Source organism: Lontra canadensis, unplaced genomic scaffold, assembly GCF_010015895.1.
Source record: "Lontra canadensis isolate GAN:19392208 unplaced genomic scaffold, GSC_riverotter_1.0 scaffold28, whole genome shotgun sequence".
NCBI lineage: Eukaryota > Metazoa > Chordata > Mammalia > Carnivora > Mustelidae > Lontra > Lontra canadensis.
The window spans coordinates 7,161,188-7,177,409 of NW_022631022.1; the positions used below are offsets into that span (position 1 = coordinate 7,161,188).

Below are 16,222 nucleotides of genomic sequence, written 5' to 3' on the forward strand. Positions count from 1 at the left end.
TATCTTTTGATGGCTGCATAGTATTCCATTGTGTGTATATATGTATGTATGTATGTATGTATGTATACACACACACACACACACACACACACACACACACACTACATCTTCTTTATCCATTCATGTGTTGATGGACATCTAGGTTCTTTCCATAGTCTTTCCATAGTTTCGCTATTGTGGACATTGCTGCTAGAAACATTCAGTTGCACATGCCCCTTCAGATCACTACATTTTTATCATTAGGGTAAATACTCAGTAGTGTGATTGCTGGGTCATAGAGTAGCTCTATTTTCAACTTTTTGAGGAACCTCCATGCTGTTCTCCAGAGTGACTGTTGGTGCATTCCCACCAACAGTGTAGGAGGGTTCCCCTTTCTCTGCATCCTTACAGCATCTGTCATTTCCTGACTTGTTAATTTTAGCCATTCTGACTGGCATGAGGTGGTATCTCATTGTGGTTTTGATTTGTATTTCCCTGATACTGAGTCATGTGGAATACTTTTTCATGTGTCTGTTGGCCATCTGGATGTCTTCTTTGCAGAAATGTCTGTTCACATCCTCTGCCCATTTCTTGATTGGATTATTTGTTCTTTGGGTGTTGAGTTTGATAAGTTCTTTATGGATTTTGGATACTAGCCCTTTATCTGACAGGTCGTTTCCAAATATCTTCTCCCATTGTGTCAGTTGTCTTTTGGTTTTCTTGATTGTTTCCTTTGCTGTGCAAAAGCTTTTGATCTTGATGAAGTCCCAATAGTTCATTTTTACCCTTGCTTCCCTTGCCTTTGGTGATATTTCTAGGATGAAGTTGCTGTGGTTGAGGTCGAAGAGGTTGCTGCCTGTGTTATCCTCTAGAATTTTGATGGATTCCTGTCTCTCATTGAGGTCTTTCATCCATTTTGAGTCTATTTTTGTGTGTGGTATAAGGAAATGGTCCAGTTTCATTCTTCTGCACATGGCTGTCCAATTTTCCCAACATCATTTGTTGAAGTGACTTTTTTTCTATTGGAGATTCTTTCCTGATTTGTCAAAGACTAGTTGACCATAGAGTTGAAAGTACATTTCTGGGCTCTCTATTCTGTTCCATTGATCCAAGTATCTGTTTTTGTGCCAGTACCATACTGTCTTGATGATTACAGCTTTGTAATAGAGCTTGAAGCCTGGAATGGTGATGCCACCAACTTGCGTTTTCTTTTTCGACATTTCTCTATTTGGAGTCTTTTCTGGTTCCATATAAATTTTAGGATTATTTGTTCCATTTCTCTGAACAATATTGATGTTATTTTGATAGGGTTTACATTAAATGTGTAGATTGCTGTAGGTAGCATAGACATTTTCACAATATTTGTTCTTCCATGAGCATGGAATGTTTTTCCATTTCTTTGTGTCTTCCTCAGTTTCTTTCCTGAGTACATTAATAGTTTTCTGAATACAGATTGTTTGCCTCTTTGATTAGGTTTATTCTTAGGTATCTTATGGTTTTGGGTGCAGTTGTAAATGGGATCAACTCCTTAATTTCTCTTTCTTCCGTCTTGCTGTTGGTGTATAAAAATGCAACTGATTTCTGTGCTTTGATTTTATATCCTGATACTTTACTGAATTCCTGTATGAGTTCTAGCAGTTTTGGAGTGGAGTCTTTTGGGTTTTCCACATACAGTGTCATATCATCTGCAGAGAGTGAGATTTGACTTCTTTGTCGATTTGGATGCCTTTTATTTCTTTTTGTTGTCTGATTGCTGAGGCTGGAACTTGTAGTACTATGTTGAAAAGCAGTGGTCATAGTGGACAGCTCTGCCATGTTCCTGACCTTAGGGGGAAAGCTCTCAGTTTATCCCCATTGAGAATGATATTTGCTGTGGGTTTTCTATAGATGGCTTTGATGATATTGAGGTATGTACCCTCTATCCCTACACCTTGAAGAGTTTTGATCAAGAAAGGATGCTGTACTTTGTCAAATGCTTTCTTGACATCTACTGAGAGTATCATATGGTTCTTGTTCTTTTTTTTATTAATGTATTGTATCACATTGATTGATTTGTGGATGTTGAACCAACCTTACAGCCCAGGAAAAAATCCCACTTGGTCATGGTGAATAATCCTTTTAATGTACTGTTGGATCCTATTGGCTAGTATTTTGGTGAGAATTTTTGCATCCATATTCATCAAGGATATTCATCTGTAATTCTCCTTTTTGATGAGGTCCTTGTCTGGTTTTGGGATCAAAGTAATGCTGACCTCATAAAATGAGTTTGGAAGTTTTCCTTCCATTTCTGTTTTTTGGAATAATTTCAGGAGAATAGGTATTAGCTCTTCTTTAAATGTTTAGTAGAATTGCCCTAGGAAGCTGTCTGGCCCTAGGCTCTTGTTTGTTGGGAGATTTTTGATGACTGCTTCAATCTCCTTACTGGTTATGGGTCTGTTCAGGTTTTTTTTTTTTTTTTTCTTCTTGGTTCAGTTTTGGTAGTTTATATGTCTCTAGGAATGCATCCATTTCTTCCAGATTGTCAAATTTGCTGGCGTATAGTTGCTCATAATATGTTCTTATAACTGTTTGTATTTCTTTGGTGTTGGTTGTGATCTCTCCTCTTTCATTCATGATTTTATTAATTTGGATCCTTTCTCTTTTATTTTTGATAAGTCTGGCCAGGGGTTTATCAATCTTAATAATTCTTTCAAAGAACCAGCTCCTAGTTTTGTTCTCCTGTTCTTTTGGTTTCTATTTCATTGGTTTCTGCTCTGATCTTTATTATTTCTCTTCTCCTGCTGGGTTTAGGCTTTCTTTGCTGTTTTTTCTCCAGCTCCTTTAGTTGTATGGTTAGCTTGTGTACTTGAGACCTTTCTTGTTTCTTGAGAAAGGCTTGTATTGCTATATACTTTCCTCTCAGGACTGCCTTTGCTATGTCCCAAAGATTTTGAACAGTTGTGTTTTCATTTTCATTTGTTTCTATGAATTTTTAAAATTCTTCTTTAATTTCCTGGTTGACCCATTCATTGTTCAGTAGGATGCTCTTTAGCTTCATGTATTTGAGTTCTTTCCAACTTTCCTCTTGTGGTTGAGCTCTAGCTTCAAAGCATTGTGGCCTGAAAATATGCAGGGAATGATCCCAATCTTTTGGTACCGCTTGAGACCTGATTTGTGACCCAGGATGTGATCTATTCTGGAGAATGTTCCATGTGCCTGTGAGAAGAATGTGTATTCCGTTGCTTTGGGATGGAATGTTCTAAATAAATCTGTGGTGTCCATCTGGTCCAGTATGTCATTTAAAGCCTTTATTTCCTTGTTGATATTTTGCTTAGATGATCTGTCCATTTCAGTGAGGTAGGTGTTAAAGTCCCCAGTATTACTGTATTATTGCTGATGTGTTTCTTTGAGTTTGTTATTAATTGGTTTGTATAATTGGCTGCTCCCATGTGAGGGGCATAGATATTTAAAATTGTTAGATCTTCTTGTTGGACAGACCCTCTAATTATGATACAGTGTCCTTCCTCATCTCATACTATAGTCTTTGGCTTAAAACTAATTAGTCTAATATAAAGACTGCCACTCCAGCTTTCTTTTAATGTCCATTAGCATGGTAAATTGTTTTCCATCCCTCACTTTCAATCTGAAGGTGTCTTCGGGTCTAAAATGAGTTTCTTGCAGACATCATATCGATGGGTCTTGTTTTTTTATCCATTCTGATAACCCTTTGTCTTTTGATTGGGGGCATTTAGCCCATTTACATTCAGGACAACTATTAAAAGATATGAATTTAGTGCCATTGTATTGCCTGTAAGGTGACTGTTACCGTATATTGTCTCTGTTCCTTTCTGGTCTGTTTCTTTTAGGCTTTCTCTTTGCTTAGAGGATCCCTTTCAATATTTCCTGTAGTGTTGTTTTGGTGTTTGCAAATTCTTTTAGTTTTTGTTTGTCCTGGAAGCTTTTTTATCTCCCCTTCTATTTTCAGTGACAGCCTAGCTGGATATAGTATTTTTGGCTGCATATTTTTCTTGTTTAGTGCTCTGAATATATCATTTCTGGCCTGCCAGGTCTCTGTGGCTAGGTCTGCTGCCAATCTAATATTTCAACCATTGTATGTTTACAGACCTCTTGTGCTGAGCTGCTTTCGGGATTTTCTCTTTGTCACTGAGACTTGTAAGTTTTACTATTAGATGATGCGTTGTGGACCTATTTTTATTGATTTTGAGGGGGATTCTCTGTGCCTCCTGGATTTTGATGCTTGTTCCCTTCACCAGATTAGGGAAATAATTTACTATAATTCACTCCAATCTACCCTTCTTCCTCTCTCTCTCTCTCTCTTTTTTCTTCTTCTGGGATCCCAGTTATTCTAATATTGTTTTGTCTTATGGTATCAATTACTTCTCGAATTCTCCCTTCATGGTCCAGATGTTGTTTCTCTCTCTTTTTCTCAGCTTCTTTATTCCCCATCATTTGGTCTTCTATATCACTAATTCTCTCTTCTGCCTCATTTATCCTAGCAATAAGAGACTCCATTTTTTAATTGCACCTCATTAATAGCTTTTCTGATTTCAACTTGGTTAGATTTTAGTTCTTTAATGTCTCCAGAAAGGGCTTTTATTTCTCCAGAAGGGGATTCTCTGGTATCTTCCATGCTTTTTTTCGAGCCCAGCTAGATAGCACCTTGATAATCATCATTCTGAACTCTAGTACTGACATATTACTAATGTCTGTATTGATTAGGTCCCTAGCTATCAGTACTGCCTCTTGTTCTTTTTTTTTTTTTTTGAGATGAGTTTTCCTGCCTTGTCATTTTATCCAGATAAAAATAGATGGATGAGAGAACAAAATACTAAAAGGGTAGCAACAACCCCAGAAAAATATACATTAACCAAATCAGACGAGACCCGAAACTGGTGGGAGACAAAAGGGGGAAGAAAAGAAGAATGTGTGTGTGTGTGTATCTATCTATCTGTATATATATGAATGATGAATGAATGGTGAATAGAACAGAGCCACATACTAGATTTTGGGTGTATTTTGGTCTGTTAGAAGAAACTATCTCCCAAAATTTTAAAGAAAGAAAATAAAAAAATACACACACACACAAATGAGGGTACACACTGTGATGGGATGGAATGCTATAAAGTTGAAAATTTAAAAAGGATTCTAGAAAAGGAATTGAAAATAAGTTGGTTGAAAAAAGAAAAGAGGAAGAGAAAAGAAGAAAGAATGTGGTCAAGTTGGACCCTAGAGCAAAGCCATGCACTAGATTTAGGGTATATTTTGGTCTATTAGAAGAAATTGTATCCCAAAATTTTAAAGAAAAAAAAATCTATATGTATTTTAAAAATAAGGTTAAATACAATGAAGGGATAAAATATGACTGTAACAATGAAAACTAAAAAAGATTTTTTAAAAGGTATTGATAAGATAAAATAGTTTAAAAACTTTAGAATGGGAAAGAGGGAAAATTTTTAAAATTTTTGAAAATTTTAAAAATGCCATTCTATCAAAATTCCACCGGTATTTTTCAAATGGCTGGAGCAAATAATCCTAAAATTTGTATAGAATCAGAAGAAACCCTAAATTGCTAAGGAAATTTTGACAAAGAAGAACAAAACTGGCGGCATCACGTTACCTGATTACAAGCTTTACTGCAAAGCTGTGATCACCAAGACAGCATGGTACTGGCATAAAAACAGACACATAGACCAGTGGAATAGAGTAGAGAGTCCAGATATGAACCCTCAACTTTATGGTCAAATAATCTTCAACAAAGCAGGAAAAAATATACAGTGGGAAAAAAGACAGTCTCTTCAATAAATGGTGCTGGGAAAACTGGACAGCTATATGTAGAAGAATGAAACTCGACCATTCTCTTACACTGTACACAAAGATAAACTTGAAATGGATAAAAGACCTCAACGTGAAGCAGCAATCTATCAAAATCCTAGAGGAGAATATAGGCAGTAACCTCTTTGATATCAGCCACAGCAACTTCTTTCAAGGTATGTCTCCAAAGGGAAAGGAAACAAAAGCGAGAATGAACTTTTGGGACTTCATCAAGATCAAAAACTTCTGCACAGCAAAGGAAACAGTCAACAAAACAAAGAGGCAACCCACAGAATGGGAGAAGATATTTGCAAATGACAGTACAGAGAAAAGGCTGATATCCAGGATCTATAAAGAACTTCTCAAACTCAACACACACAAAAGAGATAATCATGTCAAAAAATGGGCAGAAGACATGAACAGACACTTCTCCAGTGAAGACATACAAATGGCTATCAGACACATGAAAAAACGTTCATCATCACTAGCCATCAGGGAGATTCAAATTAAAACCACATTGAGATACCACCTTACACCAGTTAGAATGGCCAAAATTAGCAAGACAGGAAACAACGTGTGTTGGAGAGGATGTGGAGAAAGGGGAACCCTCTTACACTGGTGGTGGGAATGCACGTTGGTGCAGCCAATTTGGAGAACAGTGTGGAGATTCCTTAAGAAATTAAAAATAGAGCTTCCCTATGAACCTGCAATTACACTACTGGGTATTTACTCCAAAGATACAGATGTAGTGAAAAGAAGGGCCATCTGTACCCCAGTGTTCATAGCAGCAATGGCCATGGTCGCCAAACTGTGGAAAGACCCAAGATGCCCTTCAGCAGACGAATGGATAAGGAAGATGTGGTCCATATACACTATGGAGTATTATGCTTTCATCAGAAAGGATGAATACCTAACTTTTGTATCAACATGGATGGGACTGGAAGAGATTATGCTGAGTGAAATAAGTCAAGCAGAGAGAGTCAATTATCATGTGGTTTCACTTATTTGTGGAGCATAACAAATAACATGGAAGACATGGGGAGATGGAGAGGAGAAGGGAGTTGAGGGAATTTGGAGTGGGAGATGAACCATGGGAGACTATGGACTCTGAAAAACAATCTGAGGGTTTTGAAGGTGTGGGGGGTGGGAGGTTGGGGGAGCCTGGTGGTGGGTATTATGGAGGGCACATATGGTGGGTATTATGGAGGGCACAACATGGAGCTCTGGGTGTGGTGCATAAACAATTAATTCTGTTATACTGAAAAGAAATTAAATTAAAAAAAACATAAAACTATAGAATAAGAAAAAAACAAAATTTAAAAAGTTAACTTTGATAGACTAAAGGATCATGGGAGAAAAGCCATGAATTCTATGTGTTGCTTTCCCCTAGCTCTGGAATTCTGTGTTCCCATTGATCAGTGAACTTGGTCTTGTCTGGCTGTTCTTGCTGATCCTCTGGGGGGTGCCTGTCCCAGCAGTTTTCAAATGTCTTTGCCCAAGGTGGAATTTTACCGCCCTTGCCAGGGGCCAGGATAAGCAATCTGCTCAGGTTCGCTCTAGGGAGCTTTTTGTTCCCTGAAAGCTTACTGTATAGCTTTGGAGGAGGAAAATGAAAATGGTGGCTTCCCAATCTCTGGCCAAGAGAAGCTGAGAGCTCAGGGCCCCATTCCACAGTGTGCTCGCAGAGAAAAGCAGTCAATCCCTCCCCTCTCCCTGGTCTCCAGCTGCACTCTGTGTTCACCCACCCTGTCACTGAGCATTTCTGTCTCTGGAGCACGGCCCCGTTTGGAGTCTCCAAACTCAGCCGATTCCTGCCACCTGCTCCCACTCTGTTCCTCATGGAGGAGGAAGGTGAGAGTGCCTAGATCTGCTGCTTATTGTGTTCCTGCCTGCGGAGCAGGGACCTGACTGTGCCTTGGATCACGGTTTAAGGTAATCCTGAGCTGAGAGCTCACTCCTTGGCTCCGTCTCTGCAGCCAGCTTCCCCGCTTCAATACCTGGCAGCTCTCCCACACTCAGACACCCCTGGTCTTTCTGAGACCCCACAGGTCCTGAGACCACACTGTCCCCACAAGGGTTCCACCCCCCACTTATCCTCTGGAGCGATGTCCCTCAGTGGAGCAGACTACTAAAAGTTCCAGTTTTTTGCTCCACTGCTCTACCGCTTGCTGGGAGTTAGCCCTCCCCCTGCGGTCTGTCTTCCCGTATGTTGCCTCTGATTCACTTCTCCACACGTCCTACCTTCCGGAAAGTTGTCGATTTTCTATTCCTAGAATTGCTGTTATTCTTTTCTTCGATCTCCTGTTGAGTTTGTAGCTGTTCAGATTCGTTTGATAACTATCTAGCTGAACTCCTGGGACCTGATGATATTTACGACTTCTACTCCTCTGCCATCTTGCTCCTCCCTCCATCCATCTATATTTCAGGGTAGTCTTTTATCATTTCTTATTTTTTAGCTGACCGTATTCTAATTAGATCATCATTGTTTATATCTTATGAAAGGCCTTGTTCCTTCTTGACTAGAAGTATAAGTTCAGATATTTTCTTATTTTCATTTGTATTTCATTAATACATAATACTTTGTGTGAGACAGTTCTTTATGGTCCTCTCACTTTTTTGCATGTCTTGAGAGAAAAAGCTCTGACACCTTTCATTCTGGGCCATCTTTCCAGGGATGGTTGTATAGCAAACAGCCTTGAAACATAAAAATAGTGGCTTCCACTGGAGTGGAGAGCAAATTTGTTCTCTTTCCAGTATTATAAAGATGGTTTCTTCTCTGAGGCAAGGTTCAGTCTGGTTTTCTAGTGGTTCCATTATAAAATATTTGGGTTTCCCTGACTCAGACATTTTTAGCTGTGGTACAAACACGCTGAACATGCAGCATCTATGCATGCTGTCCCTGTGGGCCTTGTAGGCCTCAGGGGCAGGGCAGGCCAGGACAAACATGGGGTTCCTCCTACCTGTTGTGCCAGGAGTACTAAAGTCCTTTGTCTCTGACCTGGGAGCCTTGTGTCTTCTGACAGCACCCATGAAATATGGCAGACCAGCTTGTTAGCTTGCAAGTGAGTTAAAAGCTCAGACCCTCCACAATTATTACAATAGCCTTAATACTTTTTAAGTAAAGCACGAGGTTTTTTTAGTCATTTGTCTGTTTTATGAGGGTTAAATTGGTTTAAACTACAGTTGATTCTTGAACAACACAGGTTTAAACTATACAGGTCTACATATATGCAGATACTTTGGTAAATACAGTACTGTATTGTAAATGTATTTTATCTTCCTTTTGATTTTAATTACATTTTCTTTTCAATTAGCAATAATCGTGCCTTGGATAAACCTCATTGGCTATGATACTGCCACTGCGCAAAGCTTACATTTTCTTTTCTATACCTTATTTTATTCTGAGAATACAACATATAAACATGTACAAGATACGTGTTAATTGAGTATGTTATCAGTTAGGCTTCCAGTCAATAGTGGGTTGGTTATTACTAATTAAATATTCAGGGAGTCAAAAGTTATAGCAAATTTTCGACTGCGTAGGGGGTTGGCTCTCCTAACATCTATGTTGCTCAAGGGTCAATTGTATGTAATATTGGCAGACTCACCCAACAATACACACCCTAACTCATCTCAACACTGACACAAAGATGAATGCTAGGCCCCTGCTATCCATTTGGCCTTGTTCTGACAAGCCCAGTTATTCCTTAGGCTTGTCTTCCAACTTGGACCCTTTGACACATAGACTGAGGGAAGTTATAGGTTGACTCATATAAGAATGAAGGTAATATGTTTCCTTTGTAGATAAAATATAAGTATCAAAAGAAATCATAATGTCTTCTTTTAATGCTTCCAAAGGATGACCTCAAGACCTCCTTTGGAGACCAATGCCTGTGAATGTGCTTTACTCACCATTACATGACTACCCCGTAATACCTATTGAGCACTTTCGATGGACCAGTCACTGAGCTAAGCATTTCATTTATTTATTTTTAAGATTTTATTTATTTATTTAACAGAGAAAGACACAGTGAGAGAGGGAACACAAGCAAGGGGAGAGGGAGAGGGAGAAGCAGGCTTCCTGTTGAGCAGGGATCCCGTTGCTGGGCTCAATCCCAGGACCCTGGGATCATGATCTAAGTTAAAGGTAGCTGCTTAATGACTGAGCCACTCAGGTGCCCCTGAGCCAAGCATTTTAAATGAACTGTTTCGTTTACTTAATTTTCTATCTGAGCACTATCATATCTATTTTACATGTGTGTTACCTATGGCTTAGATACATTAAGTAAATTTCACATAAACTTTTCACAGAACAAAGTGGTTAAGAGCCTTTGCATCCTCAGCCTGAACTCCAATACTATTTCACAGCAAGTTTGAAGGCTAAGATCACTGACTGCCTAGTTCCTATCCATCCAGTTCCTCTGCAGGCCCATGCCTTCCTTGTTCCAATGGCTTAGAACAGGGTCTAGTTTTTGTTAAATGACTTGTGATGATTATGAGTAAAACTTGATTAATTTCTATTTAATGAATTCTTTCTTATTCTGAAATAATATTAGAAGACTACATTTAGGTATCCTCTTTGTATTTTGAATACGCAGATTGAAATTTTTACCTTATACATTTTGGGGGAAAGAGGGTAGGCAGATTTGGGGTGAGAGAGATTCATGTAGGAAACAAAAGGAAAGAATGGCTTTCCAAATGACTCTGTCATACTCAGGGACATATGTAGGATCAAATATATGCATGCAAGGGAAACAATTAATTCTACTGGTTCCAGGGTTACGATATGATAAATTATCCTCCCCAAACAGAGACTCCAGCAAGTCAGATATGTCGGATCTGAGCACTTGAACACGTCACACTTCACACCTGCTGGTCTTTAAAAAGATTGATTATCCTGACATGTTCTGAGAAGACCACCACCATGCTCCAGCAGTATTTTCTGTCTTCTAAAAACAATATTTCAATTTAATAGAACACAAGGAAACTTTCAAAAACTGCCAGGCTAACTCCACCTCTGCAGTTTTAGTGGGAAGGTCATCCAAGCTTCCAGAAGTAGTAAGAGTGCTGGCGTTTGTGGACATGGGAAAATGGGAAGATGAGGAGGAAGGCTGAAAGAGGGAGGAGGGGAAGCTACACTTTTCAAGAGGAGTTTAAACAGCTGTGGCAATTTGCTGTACAACTTAACCATAAAGCACTGATCAGGTGCCCCATTTGTACTCTATGGAAATCTTTATGGGACTTACTAAATTTCTATCTGTTGGAGGCTGCAAAGGCACGTGGCAGGAAGTTTCTGAGGGTGGATGATGGTTGGGGGAGGTGGATGGGCAAGAGGCAGGACATGGGTTGGGCAGTGGCAATCAGATTTTTTTGGGTGAGAGTCTTTCTTTCATGTCATTGTAAAGCTCTGTGACATTTCATTCACTGGCTGCTGCATATTTCTGGGCCTTTGGTGGAAGAGGAAACAGAACATGGAAAAAGATATCAAGATAAATAAGGCAATTTACCTGTAGTCTAGGGGAGTATATGTCAGCAGTTTTTCTTGGCCATTGATTAGGAAATTTTGAAATTAATGAATAGAATAACTAGGAATTTTGAAATTTTTTTATCCTTAGAATAAAGTATTTTTTAAATTTTTTAATCCCTGGTTATATATCAAAATGTTCCAGTCTTAAATTAGAAACAAGCATAATGAGATAATAAGACTGGCATCTAGCCCATCCTTCTCATTTTATAGAAGAAGAAATTTAGGCTCAGAGACATGAAGGGAATTATCTGAGGTCACACAGCATGCCAGAATTGAAACTAAATATGGTACCCAGGGGCCAGGATGAACCATTAGCTCTTCTTCCAGAATGCAGAATTTCCTGGAAGGATCAGAAATAATTCTTTAATATCTCACTCCACAAATGAGTTTTCCCCTTGGCAGGAGAAAGGCAGACACTGAAAACTTGTGGGTTCTAAAGAGCCAGAGGGCATGGACACGGTCAGCAAGAACCCTAAAGACAAACTATTATTTAGTATCATTGTCCAGAAGCATGCCACCCACAAAGTTATTTTCTCAAAATCCTGCTGTCATTATGTCACTCTCCTTTTCCAAAATCCTCTATAGGCTCTGTCATCATTTACAGAATAAAACCAAACTTTTTATTTACGTGGAAAACATCTCCAGCTTGGGGTGCCCAGGTGGCCCCGTAGGTTATGCATCTGACTCTTGATTTCAGTTCTGGTTATGATCCCAAGTAATGAGATTGAACGCCACATAGGGCTTGTGCTGAGAGCTGAGCACTGGGCATGGAGCCTGCCTAAGATTCTCTCTCCCACTCCGCCTGCCCCTCCATCCCCATGCACATGCATGTACTCTCTCTTTCTCTCTAAAAAACAAAAATGCAACAACTCCAGCTTTCACAAAAACTCCTCTCCTGTAATAACTCCATATCTGCTCAGGTACCTCCTTGATATACTGCACTGAAGACATGGGAGACACAGTGTAAGATCCTTTTCCTCATAGGGTTCCTTTTCAATAGGGGAGATAGTGATCAACAGAGAAAAGAATGGACAAAATAATTATGATGTATGAGGATAGCAAACAGGTAAAGTGTCAAAGAGTAGTTGGTGGTGGTGAGGGAGGGAAAAGGAAAGAGATTTCCTAACTACTTTATCTGGAAATGACATTTGACTTGAGATCTGATGGTATTGATGAGCAAGCCCCATGAAGAGCTGAGAAAAGAATCATCTAGAGAGAGGGCATTGCAGTTGCCCCAGCTGAATGTCTAGTTAGTACTTACCTGCCTTCATTTCTTTGTTAATGCCATGTCTTCTGTGGAAATGCCTTTCCCCCATTGGCCTATACTAACCAATCCCATCTGAAACAATACCAAATAGTGGTTATGAGTGTAGATTCTGAATTAGATGTGGGTTTGGTTCTCTCTTCACCTAGAAGCTGTATGGCCTTGGGCAAGTCACTTCACCTTTATGAGCCTTGATGGTAATAGAGATGGTAATAAAACCTATGTTAGAGGATTAATATGAAAATTAAGACAAATATTTCATATAAAACACTTAACATAGTAAAGCTACAAAAATCAGTAAACGTTTGTTATTATCTACTCTTGAAGATCCAGCTCAAATCATATCTTCTCGGTAAACTTTGTGGAAAACAGCAGCCCAAAGTAGTATTTGTTTCATTGGGCTTCTTATGTTTCCAGACCTAAATTCCCCCTCATCCCTGTGATGTTTTGTAGCAGTATTCTCTTAATTGTTTTGTGTATCTCTTTTGTTCATTCCCTAGTAAATTCTCTGATCACGGTATATCTTCATGTGGCCGAGGGGGAGGAATAATGGAGAGGCGGTGCTTATACATGTGAGTAAGTTAGGATAAATGGGTTGTAGTTCTACTGTTACCCTCTTGATTGTGGTGGCTCACCTCCAAGACAGCCCCCAATGATTGGCTTCTGGTATTCATCCCTTATATAAGCTTCCCCACTTCAGTGCAGGTGAGACTTTTGACTCGCTTCTGTTCCAGAGAATATGGAAAAGATGTTGTGATGTTGCTTTCATGATTAGGTTGTATAAGAGTGTCACTTCCATCTTCCTAGAAGACTCTGCCTTTGATAAAGCAAGTGACCACATTTTGGAGAGGCTGGTGTGCAAAGAACTGAGGGTGTCCTCTGGCCAACAGTATGCAAAGAACTAAATCCTGCTAACAAGCAAGTAGGAGAACTTGGAAGTGGGCCTTTCCCTAAGCAGTCCTTCAGATGAGATGCAGCCCTAGGTGACACCTTGACTTCAGCTGTGGGAGACCCTAGAACAGAGGACCCAAATAAGTTGTACCTATGTTTCTGATTCACAGAAATTATGGAGTAATAAATGTGTGTTGTTCTGAGCCCTTGTGCTAATTTGGAATGACATTGTAGTAAATTGGTAGCAATAGATAACAGATACACTTGTTTACTTGGAAAGATAACTTCATCTCCCTGAACTGGAGTTTCCTTATTAGAGATCTTGTTTGTGTCAGGTCCTAGAGTGGGGACGAGGTCTACAGTAGCAAACAGGACAGCAGCATCCTGTCCCTGGAGCCACTAGTCTAGCTGCAACCCCCATGGGATATTGCGTTCACCCTGCTGGTTGCCCAGGGAACTTAGCAGCTTTAGGCCTTTCCATTAGAGGGTCAAGCCAACTGCTAGATAGATAGAGACAAAACCCAGAGCCATTCTGGAAGCCCTTAAAAAGGAAAATAAAATTAAATAGTTGGGAACTTTCAATGTAAGTGATGCACTTAGGCTTTTCTTGGTTTTTAAAAAATTACTGGGCTTTTAAAATGATGGCAAATGTGGGAACCATAAGAAATAAGTATGTGACATGGAAAGCCATTCTGTAACAAAAGCACATTCTGTTTACCTCCAGCTCAGACTGAACCCTTCTTACTTTCTCAAGAGATACACATGATTAGAAGTATCATTTGATGCAAGGAATACTAGGACATAATCTGGATGATGGGGTCAGTTCTGGGCTAGAAACATGTGTTTATGTGAGAGGGCTTGTTTCTTTTAACTTGCCCCAAACAGACTCTGAGACAGCTGTCAGAAAGGAAGGCCCAATGTCCAGACCTCTGGATTCCTGAGCCCCCTCCTGACCTTTACATCTTTTCCCCCAGCCTCCTCCCCTAAGGACCTTTCCTTCTACTGCACTTCCCATTGGTACCACTTTCAAGCTTACCCACAAAATTCTGAAATACACCTCTTATCTTCTTCATTAGTACTCAGTGGCCTATGGGAAATCACTCTCTGAAAGGAGTCATGCCCCTTAAAGACACAAAACATGTTTATTTTTTCCAAGACTAAGTGAAGGCTTCAAAAATAAGTGGCCAGTTGACCCTCCTTGGATAGAAGCATTCAGGTACTTTCTTCTTTGAGATACACATCCCCATATGCTCGTTGCCCTTGTGAACAATGGGCAGAATGTTTTCTTTAAGACTTTAAGGACTCATTTACTAGGTTCAGTATATCAGCTCAGCCACTTAGAGCTGAGTGACCTGTGGCAAATTATTTAACCTCTCTGGTCTGTTTTCTAAATGGAGAAAATAATGGCACCTACCTCACATTTAGGGTGTGAAGTGCTTAGAGTGGTGCCTGGCATAGGGTAAGCTTGGTAACTGTTAACTGTTGCTGTTAAGGTAAAAAATGAACAAACAAAATGATTTTATTTATTTATTTATTTGAGAGAGAACAGAGCCTGCAAGAGAAAGCACAAGTAAGGGGGAGGGGCAGAAGGGGAGGAAGAAGCAGGCTCCCCACTGAGCAGGTTGCTCAGTGATGTGGGGCTCCATCCCAGGACCCTGGGATCATGACCTGAGCCGAAGGCAGACGTTTAACTGACTGAACCACCCAGGTGCCCCAAAACAGACAGTTTTCATTTCTGATTACATTGAGTTTGATCAGGACACAACTAGAAAAAAATAGAAAAATAGGCAGTATTCATCCTGAGAGCTTTTACATTTTTGGTTTGGATCCCCTTGTCTTTTCCTAGCTCCTCTCCTCTGTTCGTTTCTTGGCCAAGTCCCCTTTGGGGCAAAACCCCACCTGGGACCACCTCCCCCAAGCCTCAGATTTTGCTGTCCCACTTCCTTCCTCATCACATCTCTCCTTTCCTCTGTCCTTGTCCTTAGGCCATTTGCTAGCATCTGATCAACTAATTTGTGCCAAAATGTTAATCACTCTTGGTTTAAATCAATCGTTCTGAGTTGTTTTTTTTTTTTTAATATCTCCACACCATGCACATGAAATGCATAATAAATCTCCATTTGTAATAACATCCTTCACCTCCGCAGTGACTTCAGCTCAATGCAGGAAGGGGGGATGTAATCTGAAAGTGTCCTGACCCCCACAGTGTCTTCCCCCTGCCAAACTCTACAGCCTCTCATGACGCTAACAATCATGGCAAGTACTTCCTCCCAGATTCGTCTTTTGGCAGATAGCTTCAATGACTTAACTCAAGTAATATATGATAATAAAAGCTCATGGTTCTTCAACAGAGGCACATTTAAGGCCTGGAAGGGTTTGCTGGGTAGAGACTGGGAGAAGGTGTATTTGATCACTTTTCTAATCATACATGTAACTGTCCTCTCCATCCGTCTCCAAAAAAACCAAGTAACTGTGGGCTCTTCACTTTGTTTTCCTCTGGCATTCAAATTAAATATGAGGGTAATTTTTTTTTTAAGATTTTATTTATTTATTTGACAGAGAGAGACATAGTGAGAGAGGGAACACAAACAGGGGGAGTGGGAGAGGGAGAAGCAGGCTTCCGCCAAGCAGAGAGCCGGATGCAGGGCTCGATCCCAGGACCCTGGGATCATGATCTGAGCTGAAGGCAACACTTAAGAACTGAGCCACCCAGGTGCCCCAAGGTTAATTCTTCAAGGCCATTCTTTACT

General features: G+C 39.9%; 1 pseudogene; it reads right to left on the reverse strand.

Moving 5' to 3' along the window:
• Nucleotides 1-9,038: 9,038 nt before the first annotated feature.
• Nucleotides 9,039-9,161, reverse strand: LOC116872146 (annotated as a pseudogene).
• Nucleotides 9,162-16,222: the final 7,061 nt, after the last annotated feature.